A 13,204-nucleotide genomic window follows, 5' to 3' on the forward strand; every position below is an offset into this window, starting at 1 on the left:
GTTGGTGATGGACAGGGAATCCTGGCGTGCTGTACTTCATGGGATCACAAAGAGTTGGACACAAAGAGCAACTGCACTGACTGACTGATACACACGTACTGCCATCCTCCTGCCATCTTAACTCATGAGTTACAGCATCTTGCTCTTCTTGCTCAGAGCAGTATTTCCACTGCCCGAAACTGGGTCTGACGTTCACCACCATAGAAGCTTGATCCATACCAAAAAGTAATCTGCAATTTAGCAGAAAGATACTTTTTTGCTCTTTGGTCCTTATAGCAATAGGAACAAGGCATATTAGAAGAGTTAATTCAATTAATATATTTTGGAAGCAAATCATAATTTTGTATATCAAAATCACTTTGATATTTAGCTATGTTACTATTTCAGAGATTACTTTTCATTTCTATTTAATCTCTATTTTTTTCTGGCAGGGATATCTAGTACCTACTTTTAATTCTGTCTGTCCTTTGAGCATACAATTATATTATCCAGAACAGAAGTACAGCAGAGGAGCTCCAACCTATAAGAACTGTTCAGTAGATAAGACATAACTATATATTTTTTAAAATTCAAATTGTTGGCCTATTGAGTATTTGTAAAGAAAACACACCTGTAATATCACAAAATCATGAGTTGGAAAGGACCAACACATGCTTCCAATTCTATTGCAATTCTCTCAGGACTGGCTTTACTTTCTGCTCCCTCTATTTACTCTTATCTAATAATACTTCTCACTTACATTTTCAGCATAAAAATATTTCAACCCTTTGGAAACTAACTTGGGAGAAGTATAAAGAATGCAGGTTTTGCACTTGAATAGAGTTTAGTTTAAATTCTGTCTCAGTCACTTACTGGCTCTATCAGGTTAGATATTAACCTCTCTGAGCTGAGTCTTGCTTTCTCAATTAAGTCCTGGATGCTCATGACTTCCAGTTATCACTTAATGAAGGTGTATTTTTATACAGCCAGATTCATAACACTCTAATAAAGATCTTGTCTTATCTCATTGCTACAGTAAGCTGTTATTTAGTGCAATGTTCTTTGTCACTCTATGACACTAAATTTTAGGTGCATACTTGGCCTATAATATCTTGATATCACTATGAAAAAATTTTGTAACTAATAATTTATGTCATGAGTAAAGAGGCTTTACAAATAGCTGTGAAGAGAAGAGAAGCAAAAATCAAAGGAGAAAAGGAAAGATATACCCATTTGAACGCAGAGTTCCAAAGAATAGCAAGGAGAGACAAGAAAGCCTTCCTCAGTGATCAGTGCAAAGAAATAGAGGAAAACAACAGAATGGGAAAGACTAGAGATCTCTTCAAGAAAATTAGAGATACCAAGGGAACATTTCATGCAAAGATGGGCTCAATAAAGGACAGAAACGGTATGGACCTAACAGAAGCAGAAGAGATTAAAAAGAGGTGGCAAGAATACACAGAAGAACTGTACAAAAAAGATCTTCATGACCCAGTTAATTACGATGGTGTGATCACTCACCTAAGAACCAGACATCCTGGAATGTGAAGTCAAGTGGGCCTTAGGAAGCTCACTAGGAACAAAGCTAGTGGCGATGATGGAATTCCAGTTGAGCTATTCCAAATCCTGAAAGATGATGCTGTGAAAGTGTTGCACTCAATATGCCAGCAAATTTGGAAACCTCAGCAGTGGCCACTGGAAAAGGTCAGTTTTCATTCCAATCCCAAAGAAAGGGAATGCCAAAGAATGCTCAAACTACCACACAATTGCACTCATCGCCCACACTAGTAAAGTAATGCTCAAAATTCTCCAAGCCAGGCTTCAACAATATGTGAACCATGGACTTCCAGATGTTCAAGCTGGATTTAGAAAAGGCAGAGGAACCAGAGATCAAATTGCCAACATCTGCTGGATCATCAAAAAGACAAAAAAGTTCCAGAAAAATATCTACTTCTTCTTTATTGACTATGCCAAAGCCTTTGACTATGTGGATCACAATAAACTGTGGAAAATTCTGAAAGAGATGGGAATACCAGACCACCTGACCTGCCACTTGAGAAACCTGGATGCAGGTGAGGAAGCAACAGTTAGAACTGGATATGGAACAACAGACTGGTTCCAAATAGAAAAAGGAGTATGTCAAGGTTGTATATTGTCACCCTGCTTATTTAACTTATATGCAGAGTACATCGTGAGAAATGCTGGGCTGGAAGAAGCACATGCTGGAATCAAGATTGCCGGGAGAAATATCAATAACCTCAGATATGCAGATGACACCACCCTTAGGACACAAAGTGAAGAAGAACTAAAGAGCCTCTTGATGAAAGTGAAAGAAGAGAGTGAAAAATCTGGCTTAAAGCTCAACATTCAGAAAACTAAGATCATGGCATCTGGTCCCATCACTTCATGGCAAATAGATGGGGAAACAGTGGAAACAGTGGCTGACTTTATTCTTTTGGGCTCCAAAATCACTGCAGATATTGACTGTAGCCATGAAATTAAAAGATACTTGGTGACTGGAAGAAAAGTTATGATCAACCTAGACAGCATATTAAAAAGCAGAGACATTACTTTGCCAACAAAGGTCCGTCTAGTCAAGGCTATGGTTTCTCCAGTAGTCATGAATGGATGTGGGAATAGGATTATAAAGAAAGCTGAACACAGAAGAATTGATGCTTTTGAACAGTGGTGTTGGAGAAGACTCTTCAGAGTTCCTTGGACTGCAAGGACATCCAACCAGTCTATCCTAAAGGAGATCAGTCCTGGGTGTTCATTGGAGGGACTGATGTTGAAGCTGAAGCTCCAATACTTTGGCCATCTGATGAGAAGAACTGACTTATTAAAAAAGACCCTGATTCTGGGAAAGATTGAAGGTGGGAGGAGAAGGGGATGACAGAGGATGAGATGGCTGGATGGACTTGAATTTGGGTAAACTCCAGGAGTTGATGATGGACAGGGAGGCCTGGTATGCTGCAGTTCATGGAGTGTCAAAGAGTCAGACATGACTGAGCGACTGAACTGAACTGAAAGTTACTTGAAAATACTATGGACCTTAAAGTATATTTAGTATCTCAACACACAAAGATTCACAGAAAAGTTGGACATACCAAAGTCAGTTTTTAATTTGGTACTGCATCTGTGAAGGAACTATAACTCTGTTGATTATTTCTTCTATGCCTTAAGTTCAGCATCTATAATGAAGTGGAAATTTCAGTAGTTTAAGAGTATGGAAGAGAATGTACTCACGATTCAACTACATCCTTAAAAATACCAAAGTTTGAATGCAGCAAGTATTCTACAAATGCTGAACAGATATATTTTGTCAACTACAGAGGAGAAAAAGAATTACTGTGTTAAGTATACACATAAGCCTTCTGTAGTTATTTACTACAGAAAATTTAAGTTACACTCTGTAGTATGTTGAATACATCCTCCAAATTTTCATGTCTATCTAGAAACTCAGAACCTGACATTTATGGAAATCAGGGTATTTGTAGACATAACTAGTTAAAGATCTTGTGATGAAATCATCTTGGATTTAAGGTTCAAGTCATTTAATCCAATGACTGGTGTTCTTATAAGAAGAGGAGAGAACAGAGAGATACACACAGAGGGGGAGGCCACATAAAGGTGGAAACAGAGTTTGAAGTTATGCTGCCAGATGTAGATGATTATGGTATTCATATAATCAGGTGGAAAACGAATACAGTTATGTCAATAGATAGAACTATTTGCATTGAATGAATGAATGAATGAATAAATAAAACAAAAAGGTGATTTTGAACATGGATCAGCATGAAACAATTATTTTATAAATTAATATTAAATCTTTGTCACAGAGGAAAGAACATTGTTACTAAGAAGCAAATGATTTAACAGTATTAGTAATGACTAGGTTATAGAGTGTTTCTTAAATTCTTGTTTCTTTTTAGATAAGTATAATGTTCTAATCAAATAAATCCTATGTTTCATGTTATTTCAAGGCCTAGCTCAAATCCTGTGTTTTACTTGCAGCTCACTGAGCTCTTATTTCCACTGAAATCCTTTGTAATTAATGACTTGTTCAGCCATGACAAATGGGTTTCATCTTAAATCAACTGCCATCAACTGGTAAGTTAGCTGAAGTGTTGTCCTCAGGAGAATTCTTAGAGCAAGTTCTGGTCTAGTGGAAGAGAGAATCATGATAGATCATTGATAGATTCATTGTCCTTCATGGGCAATGAAGGGGAGTAGGGGGACATTGGGTCCAGAGTCATATTTGACAACAAGAGTGCTAGTATTTTTATTTTTATAGCAATTATTTTTCACCAAATCCAGGTCTAGAGTATATATTTAATATTGAGTATCTTACTTTAATTTATATCCTATATCTTCAAGTATACTATAATATTCTTATAGCCAAAAACCATATATACTTTACATCTATAGCATAGGTTCAGTCATACCTTGCAAAATAGGCATTTGCTGATAACAAAATGACTTTTTTAGATTTTACTCATATTACTATTATTCATAAACGTGAAAGTGAAGTCGCTCAGTCGCGTCTGACCCTCAGCAACCGCATGGACCGCAGCCCACCAGGATCCCCCATCCCGGGAATTTTCCAGGCAAGAACACTGGAGTGGGTTGCATAAACAATATCTCAAAAGATTATTAATATTAAACCATTCTAAAGTAACTTTAGAATGCTTTCTTAACTTATATGCAGAGTACATCATGAGAAATGCCCAGCTGGATGAAGCACAAGCTGGAATCAAGATTGCCGGGAGAAATACCAATAATCTCAGGTATGCAGATAATATCACAATTCATGGCAGAAAGCGAAGAAGAACTAAAGAGCCTCTTGATGAAAGTGAATGAGGAGAGTGAAAAAGTTGGCTTAAAACTCAACATTCAGAAAACTAAGATCATGGCATCTGGTCCCATCACTTCATGTCAAATAGATGGAGAAACAATGAAAACAGTGGCTGCCTTTATTTTGGGGGGCTCCAAATTCACTGCAGATGGTGACTGCAGCCATGACATTAAAAGACTCTTGCTCCTTGGATGAAAAGCTATGACCAACCTAGACAGCATACTAAAAAGCAGAAACATTACTTAGCCAACAAAAGTCCATCTAGTCAAAGCTATGGTTTTTCCAGTAGTCATGTGTAGATGTGAGAGTTGGACTATAAAGAAAGCTGAGCACTGAAGAATGATACTTTTGAACTTGTGTTAGAGAAGACTCTTGAGAGTCCCTTGAACTGCAAGGAGATCCAACCAGTCCATCCTAAAGGAAATCAGTCCTGAATATTCATTGGAGGGACTGATGATGCTGAATCTGGAACTCCAATACTTTAGCTACCTGATGCAAAGAACTGACTCATTTGAAAAGATCCTGATGTTGGGAAAGATTGAAGGTGGGAAGAGAAGAGGACGACAGAGGATAAGATGGTTGGATGGCATCACCAACTCGATGGACAAAAATTTGAGTAAGCTCCGGGAGTTGATGATGGACAGGGAATCCTGGCGTGCTGCAGACCATGGGGTCGCAAAGAGTGGGACACAACTGTGTGACTTAACTGAACTGAAAGAAACTTTACTACTTAAACTCCCAATTTTAGGTAAATATGTTTACTTCATCAATTCCAGGTTCAAATTAAACATCAATAAATCAATAATATTTCAAAATTAAATATATGCCTGCCAAATAATATTATTTGTACAATATTATTATCTGTTACAATAATGGAACAAATAGAAGATAAAGAAAACAACCATTCAAAAATAGATTTAAGCTTTTTAAAATTCTAAATATACATCTTTTAAAAATACATTATATATATTTAGTATGCCCTACAATTTCTATACCTTTTTCAGTAGACTGCATCTTCTTATACCTAGCAAGTGCTGAAGAAATCCATGTCGATTAGTTTAGAGTTACCTTAAAGAAATAGTTCCATTTTATATTCCCTCCTGCTTAGCAAATGTATTTATCATATTCCATAACAGCTCACAGTTTGTTATACATTAACTGCTCATTCTCTGTGCCAATAAGACTGTGTTGGAACAGCAAATGAATTTGGTACGTTCATTTAAATGATTCTGCAAACCACAGGCTACTCAGTTGTCTAATGATAAGAGAGTCCCAAAGCCACCTGATCACCATTATACTCCCTTATTTTTTGGACTAGTATGGTCAATACTGTCAGGATCTCAACACAGAGAAGAATGAGAAGGAAAAGTTTACCTCAGACATAATCATGAAAAGGGGCTTTATTAATTCAGGCACCAATGGTGATGTGGCTAGATTGGAAGGAGAATGGAATATAGGATTTGAAGTGCTTTATCTGCTCCAAGACCAATGCTGGTTTTGGCACTTCTTTCACACTAGTGAGTTGCAAAAAAAACAAGCAGGTGCTAGCAATCTGAGAGACCACATGCCAGCTACAGCTGCTTCAAACTGATTCAATTACATCTGCCTGAATAGTCCCAGGACATCAAACCAGTTGAAGAGATCTATAGGTTGCAAGGAGACCTTGTCTATCCTAAGACAACCACCTGCAAATCTCCACATTTGGATAAACGTGATCATTCTGTCCCCAGGCACAGGAAAACAGACTGGAGTTGGGGGCGGGGGGGGGGGGGGGGGAGGGGAATGTGATTTTAATTCACTTTAAAATTAAAAATTGGTTGGAGAGAGAACACAAAAGGTCCCTTTGAATTTTCATCTTTAAAATCTGAGAGTAGCTGAGGTCTTACGGAGACTTTGAAACAGTCTGATTCTGTGATAACATTTCCCAAATCATTGGGTTCAGCGCATTTACAGAACATGCTCTTGGGATCTGGACTTCGCTCCAAACCTTGTTTGTACAAAAAGGGGCCAAGCAGCTGGGAAATTCTGGAGTGGAGTGTGTCCTCATTAGTTCCCATCTGCCACCAGAACTCAGCTCATGGCAAGTTTGGCTAAGTCCTGGTGTACTCAGGTCCAAATGTGGGTCAGTTTTAATTACACTATACAGAATTCTGTGTGCAGTTTTTAAATCCTTATTATACAGCACAGAGGAATGGGCAGCTCTCCAGCTAATCAATTTTTTAAAAGTACATATATAAAAATTTTAAACCAGGCTAGACAACAGTGGGTGGAAAAAAAATCTTATAAATGAGTACAAGGGTTACTTAAGAGAATTATTAGTGAAATTGGGTCATGAGCAAGTCTGCTTTAAGACTTCAAAGTGAGACAAACTGTTCCAATGGTAAGATAGAAAACTTAAAATGAAGTGCACAATGCCCCTTGCTCCTCCGTGTAAATGAGTAACAACAAGGCTGTGACCAGTTTATCGTAAATACCTACGGCAACACTGGCTTTCACATAAGCAGAGATATTCCTTATTTTGTTATTCTTTACACTTACTTCTTTTCAAGGAATAACTCATGGTAGATATTGTAAAAAAGGGGGAAAATCATAAACTACCTGTTAAGAGTGAAAACAAAGATGAAGGAGAGGGGAGAGAGAGAGACAAGGAAAGCAGAGTGCACATGTGTTGAGAAGCAGACTCTGAGCATGACTTGGCTCTCAATGCCATCCACACAAACCGGGGCCAGAATCAACCCATGCAGTCTATGTTCAGAATCCATCCTATCCAAAAGCTTCATCAGGTGCAGAAGAGCTAAAACACAGCCTTCAAAGACAACTGTCAGCAAAAAATTCAGGATTGAAGATGTAGGCAGTCAATGGTGGACATTTATACAATAGCATAATGCACCATTTTTGATGGATAAAATGTCCTTTGGCACAATCCTTAATGACAGAAAAAAAAAATCCCTTAAATGCTCAGAGTATTCTGGGGGCTTTTGACTGAATTGTTAGGAAACTGATACATTTAAAAGGCAGGACTGAATTTTGGGTTCAAGTACTACCATTTAACATTTACTGGCAGTATGATCTTGGACAAATTGCTTATTCTTTCTGTGTATAAGGTTTTTTTTTCCCCACCTGTAAAATGGGCAAAACAGCATTTACCTAACAGATTGTTGAAAGAATTATCAAATATATATATAATATTAATATAATATACATAAAAATATATATAAATATATACAAATACATATATATATATATATATCTCCCTGGGTTGGGAAGATTTCCCTAGAGAAAGGAATGGCTACCCACTCCAGTATTATTCTTGCCTGGACAATTCCATGGACAGAGGAGTCTGGCGAGCTACAATCTAATGGGTCACAAAGAGTCGGATGCTCCTGAGCAACTAACACAACGTATCTATATATAAACATTTCTCTCGAATATAAAAGTCACTCTGTATTGGTATACACTCCTTGAGTTAGGTTTCACTTCTTGGATGAAAAGCTATGACCAACCTAGACAGCATATTAAAGTCAGAGGCACTACTTTGCCAACAAAGTTCCATCTAGTCAAAGCTATGGTTTTTCCAGTAGTTATGTTCTTTTTTTTTTTTTTTTTAAACTTTACATAATTGTATTAGTTTTGCCAAATATCAAAATGAATCCGCCACAGGTATACATGTGTTCCCCATCCTGAACCCTCCTCCCTCCTCCCTCCCCATTCCATCCCTCTGGGTCGTCCCAGTGCACCAGCCCCAAGCATCCAGTATAGTGCATTGAACCTGGACTGGCAACTCGTTTCATACATGATATTTTAGTTATGTTCTAATGTGAGAGTTGGACCATAAAGAAAGCTGAGCGCCAAAGAACTGATGCTTTTGAACTGTGGTGTTAGAGAAGACTCTTTAGAGTCTCTTGCACTGCAAGGAGATCAAACCAGTCAATCCTAAAGTAAATCAACCCTGAAAATTCATTGGAAGGACTGATGCTGAAGCTGAAACTTCAATACTTTGGCCACCTGATGAGAAGAGCTGACTCACTGGAAAAGACCTTGATGTTGGAAAAGATTGAAGGCAGGAGGAGAAGGAGTTGACAGAGGATGAGATGGTTGGATGGCATCATGGATTCAATGGACATGAGTTTGAGCAAGCTCTAGGGGTTGGTGATGGACAGGGAAGCCTGGTGTGCTGCAGTCCATGGGGTCGCAAAGAGTCGGACATGACTGAGCAACTGAACTGAACTACCCACTATACTGTGTAACCCTGACAAGTACATGAACTTTTCTGAGCTTATTTTCTCATCATGGATAAAACAAAGATATTAAATAGATAACTATTAAGATCCCTTCAAGTTCTAACCCTATGTGATTTTTAGAATTTCTTCTAAAAGAAATTAGAGGTAATTAGATAGAACTTTTAGAACAATCAATGTGACAATGTCCAGACCAAGATACTTGCTCTCAGGCAAGTAGGTGATCTTCCTTCAGCATCTAAGTTGTAATAGTGGTGGGGATAGTGTTGGAAATAATAGTAGTTGGGCTAAGATTTATTAACAGCATTTGCTATATATCAACCACTGAACTAAGAATTTTACATGTGTTGTTATATCTAACTCAACACAGCAATATATAATGTAGATACTACTATTTTTCCAATTTTCCAAAGGACTAACAAAGCAAACAAACAAATAAAAAATTAGGTTAACTTGACTGGGTCTATACTAATAAGTGGTGAAGACAAAAGGAGCTCTGTTGACATATCTCTGTATGCTCTTTGAGAGCAAGGACACTGTTTTATCTACTTAGCCTAACTCAGTGTCTAACAAATGGTACGTATTCAATTATTGTGTGGAATAAAAGAAAGGAAGGAAATGAGGGAGAAAAGGAAGGGGAGAGAGAAAGAGATTATATCTAGACATGCTATGTCCTCAATAAATATTTCTTCCTTTAACCTTTTCTTTCTTTAACCCTGAAATCACGGGGAAATCTACAGTTATGCTCAGGAATCCTAGGGTTTAGTGATCTCTCCCTCCTGAGTATTCCAAATTGTAATTCCTAGTACAGGTCACTGAAGCATCTGCTATCATCTGGTTTAGTATTCTAGCTAATACATAGTTTTGGTTCTCTCTCAATTCTAATATTAGTCTAACAAAAGAATATAGTTGAGTCTACCACATTAAGTTTCTGGAAAAAAATAATGTCCCTGATATTGGTTTCTCACCCACTGGTATAAACTAAGATGAAGGAAAAGCTGTTCCCAGAGGAAACAGCTTGTGTACTTTCAAACCTAATAGTACACATGAATATCATCAACCAGAATTTGAGATGCCTAAGAAAGATGTTTTGATGCAGATAAAGGTATCACTTTGCTACTTCTGCCATTGTTATATGACTGCCTCGTGCCATACATAATGGAACTTTAGAGGGGTGTTAACTAAAGCAGGTCATGACAAACACTACTTTGACTCTACTTCTACTTGGCTTTTTCTTCATTTATTTACAATTATAATTCAGTGAATAACAGAAACCTTAATTATAAACATGTGTACAGTAAATACAGGGCCCATTACTTATGCTTAGGAAAACACAAATTTTTAAATGTGATCTGATCTACCTGATCCCAAGAAAGCCTGCATAGTTTGTGTTTTCAGTGAGATAGTGATAGGGTCGGGGTAGGAGGGTTTGGGAGAGAAAATGATTGCTTAGGAAAGCCATAGCATTGCTCACACAACACAGAATTTTATTTACATCTATGCTGAAAACATTTTCAAGGTGATGAGTGACTTAGTCATTGAATACCTCAGCATTCTGTGTAAAACAGGGATAATGTAAAGACTTCTCATAGTCAGCACAATGAATGCAAAGTATATTGCAAATAGTGTTATGGCAATTCTTGACTGTGTTGAGTATCAATTCTTATATATTCATTTCTCATTTTAAGGAAAGAATTTATCAGTAGTCTCATCTCCATCTCATCTGCAGTGTGACAGCTAAAGGAAGTACATGAAGACCATCCAAAATATAAAGCAAATAACAAGTTTCTAGGCCTCTGTTCTTTCAGAAATGTTTTATTTATACATGCATTCATTCAACATTTACTTACCACCTAGTATGTACAAGGCATTGTATTAAGAGACTGTGGAAAACCATAAACTTAGCTCAGTACCTATGTGTCTTACTCCCAAAGAGGTCAATTAAATTCATATTATGGTAGTTAAAAAAAAAAAAAGCAGATTTAAACAGGTCAATAAAAGGAGAAGATACACAAGCTCTAAGATTTTATGTTATGAAATACCAATAGAAACTCGTAAGCATTTTTAAAAAGACTAATGCAAGTTATTTGAATAAGTTTTCAATATCAGGAATTTGGTACTACCAAATAAATTATTTAATTAAATGCTTTGTATATTGAGTTGCCTCTTTTTATATATTTATAGAACTTTAGCTAACTAGTACAGGATATAGTTCACAATAGCTTGTCTATGTTAAAAATATAGATACTTATCAGAAACCTTGTAGAGCTGTTTCCTAAAAGAAACATCACTAACAGAAATGCTTAGGAAAAAACATCAAGTGACTAGGATTTGATAAAGGATTTCTTTTGTGGCTCAGCTGGTAAAGAATCTGCCTGCAATGCGAGAGACCTGGCTTCGATCCCTGGGTTGGGAAGATCCCTGGAGAAGAGAAAGGCTACCCACTCCAGTATTCTGGCCTGGAGAATTCCATGGACTGTACAGTCCATGCGGTTGCAAAGAGTTGGACACGACTGAGCGACTTTCACTTTCAATTTCAGGATTTGATAAAACTAAAGGATGATATTCCAGTCTTAAATTTTACATCTGGATTTTAGTTCCTTTTCAAAGATAATTATCTAATTTTTCCTTATTTTCTCTCTCACTTCCACTCAGCTGCAATGGAGACACATGCACAAATCAAGAAATCATCTTGAATGTTCTTAATATCACTTAAATTTTCTGAATATGCCCCATGTGTCCACTAATAGCCAAATGCTTTCAAATCTGTTCAGCTAAATGGATCAATAACTACATCCAGCCTCACATAGTGGGGTTGCCAACATAGTGAAACTGAGCCAAACAGAAAATGTCTCTATGAGGACAAAAATTATTATCAACCCAGTTATCTTGAGAGATCCACTCTCCCCAGGTATTCTTTGGAGAACTTAGCATACATATTATCTAGGGCAGTCAACAGTTGCTAAGAAAATATTTGAGACTGAGAACAAAGAATTTGGATAAAATATTTGGGAACTAGAATCAATGAGTTTTATAATAAACCAATGTAATAGCTCAAGGACTCTATCAAGCAAGAATCTTTCAAACTTGGAGGACACAAAATATGTAACAGCACAAGCAAACTGCTAACAAGCTTCTCTGTGCACTCAATCATATGACACAGCTGCAAACAACAATTGAGCAGGTGCAACCAAGCTTTTGAGAATTCCTGCCTGTTGCCCAGAAACCACACCACCACACAGTTGAGGTTTTCAAACAGGTGCAAACATTTTTCTTCCCATTACTCTAGTGCTTGAGACAGTGCAGCAGACAGGAAGTACATCTGCAACTACTCCTTACCTAAAGCAGCCACCACAGAAAATAAACTCAAAAGTGACACAAAAAAAGTTTTAACATAAAACAATAGTGTCAAAAACAGTAGTTTTGCAATAGTCTCTGATCCCACATCAGGAGCTGCTTTAATAGAACAATTCCATAAAACAGTTTCTAATCTTTCCATTAGATGAATGCTGTGTAACTGAAATTATTCTGCTTCATCAAATCTTAGAAATGTTTATTTGATTCTTACAATAGAGTGAAATGCAAGGTATGTATAAAATGTAATATCCTTTGATGCTTGCCAATATTTGAAGGTACTCAAAAATTAACATTTTCACATTATGAAATCTTAAGCAATTTTAATGCCCCCAAATGTAATCACTTACCAGCTAATATGTAGATTAACATAACTATAGGTAATTCACATACATACCTGTGCAGCTATGGGGCACAGACAGACTTGCAATTTATCAGGTACTCTGAAATGTAAAACAAATACATTTTGTAAGAAAAAATAATTTTCGAATTGGAGCCAGTATTTATGCTGAGACAATTTCTGCAGAGTAGTAGAAAAGATTGTAGTCCTTAAACAAGTGGGCTATTTTATATCTGAATTTTCCCCATAGGATATTTCAGTTCCCCTTAAATTCATACGTGTGAGTATATGCACACACAGCTTCCTGGAACAGTGTGATCAAAAACAAGTACCAGCAAGGGACTAAGACTCACCATGGTCTCTGAAATGAAAATATTTTTACCAGAGGATGAAACAAACACTTAAAATTGATTTTTTTCTTTGGTATTGTTCCATGAC

At 37.0% G+C, this 13,204-nt stretch overlaps 1 protein-coding gene across 23 annotated transcripts in view; it reads right to left on the bottom strand.

The window, feature by feature from the left end:
- The window catches only part of ZBTB20 (zinc finger and BTB domain containing 20), an 869,429-nt gene that overhangs the window by 634,717 nt on the left and 221,508 nt on the right, over positions 1-13,204 (bottom strand). For all 23 annotated transcript variants that reach the window (XM_055568256.1, XM_055568236.1, XM_055568251.1 and 20 more), the window contains one exon: positions 12,824-12,869. The gene's annotated coding sequence lies outside the window, so the exon portion shown is untranslated. The remainder of the gene's footprint in view (positions 1-12,823; positions 12,870-13,204) is intronic.

The sequence above is a fragment of the Bubalus kerabau genome, chromosome 2 (genome assembly GCF_029407905.1).
Source record: "Bubalus kerabau isolate K-KA32 ecotype Philippines breed swamp buffalo chromosome 2, PCC_UOA_SB_1v2, whole genome shotgun sequence".
Classification (NCBI taxonomy): Eukaryota; Metazoa; Chordata; class Mammalia; order Artiodactyla; family Bovidae; genus Bubalus; species Bubalus kerabau.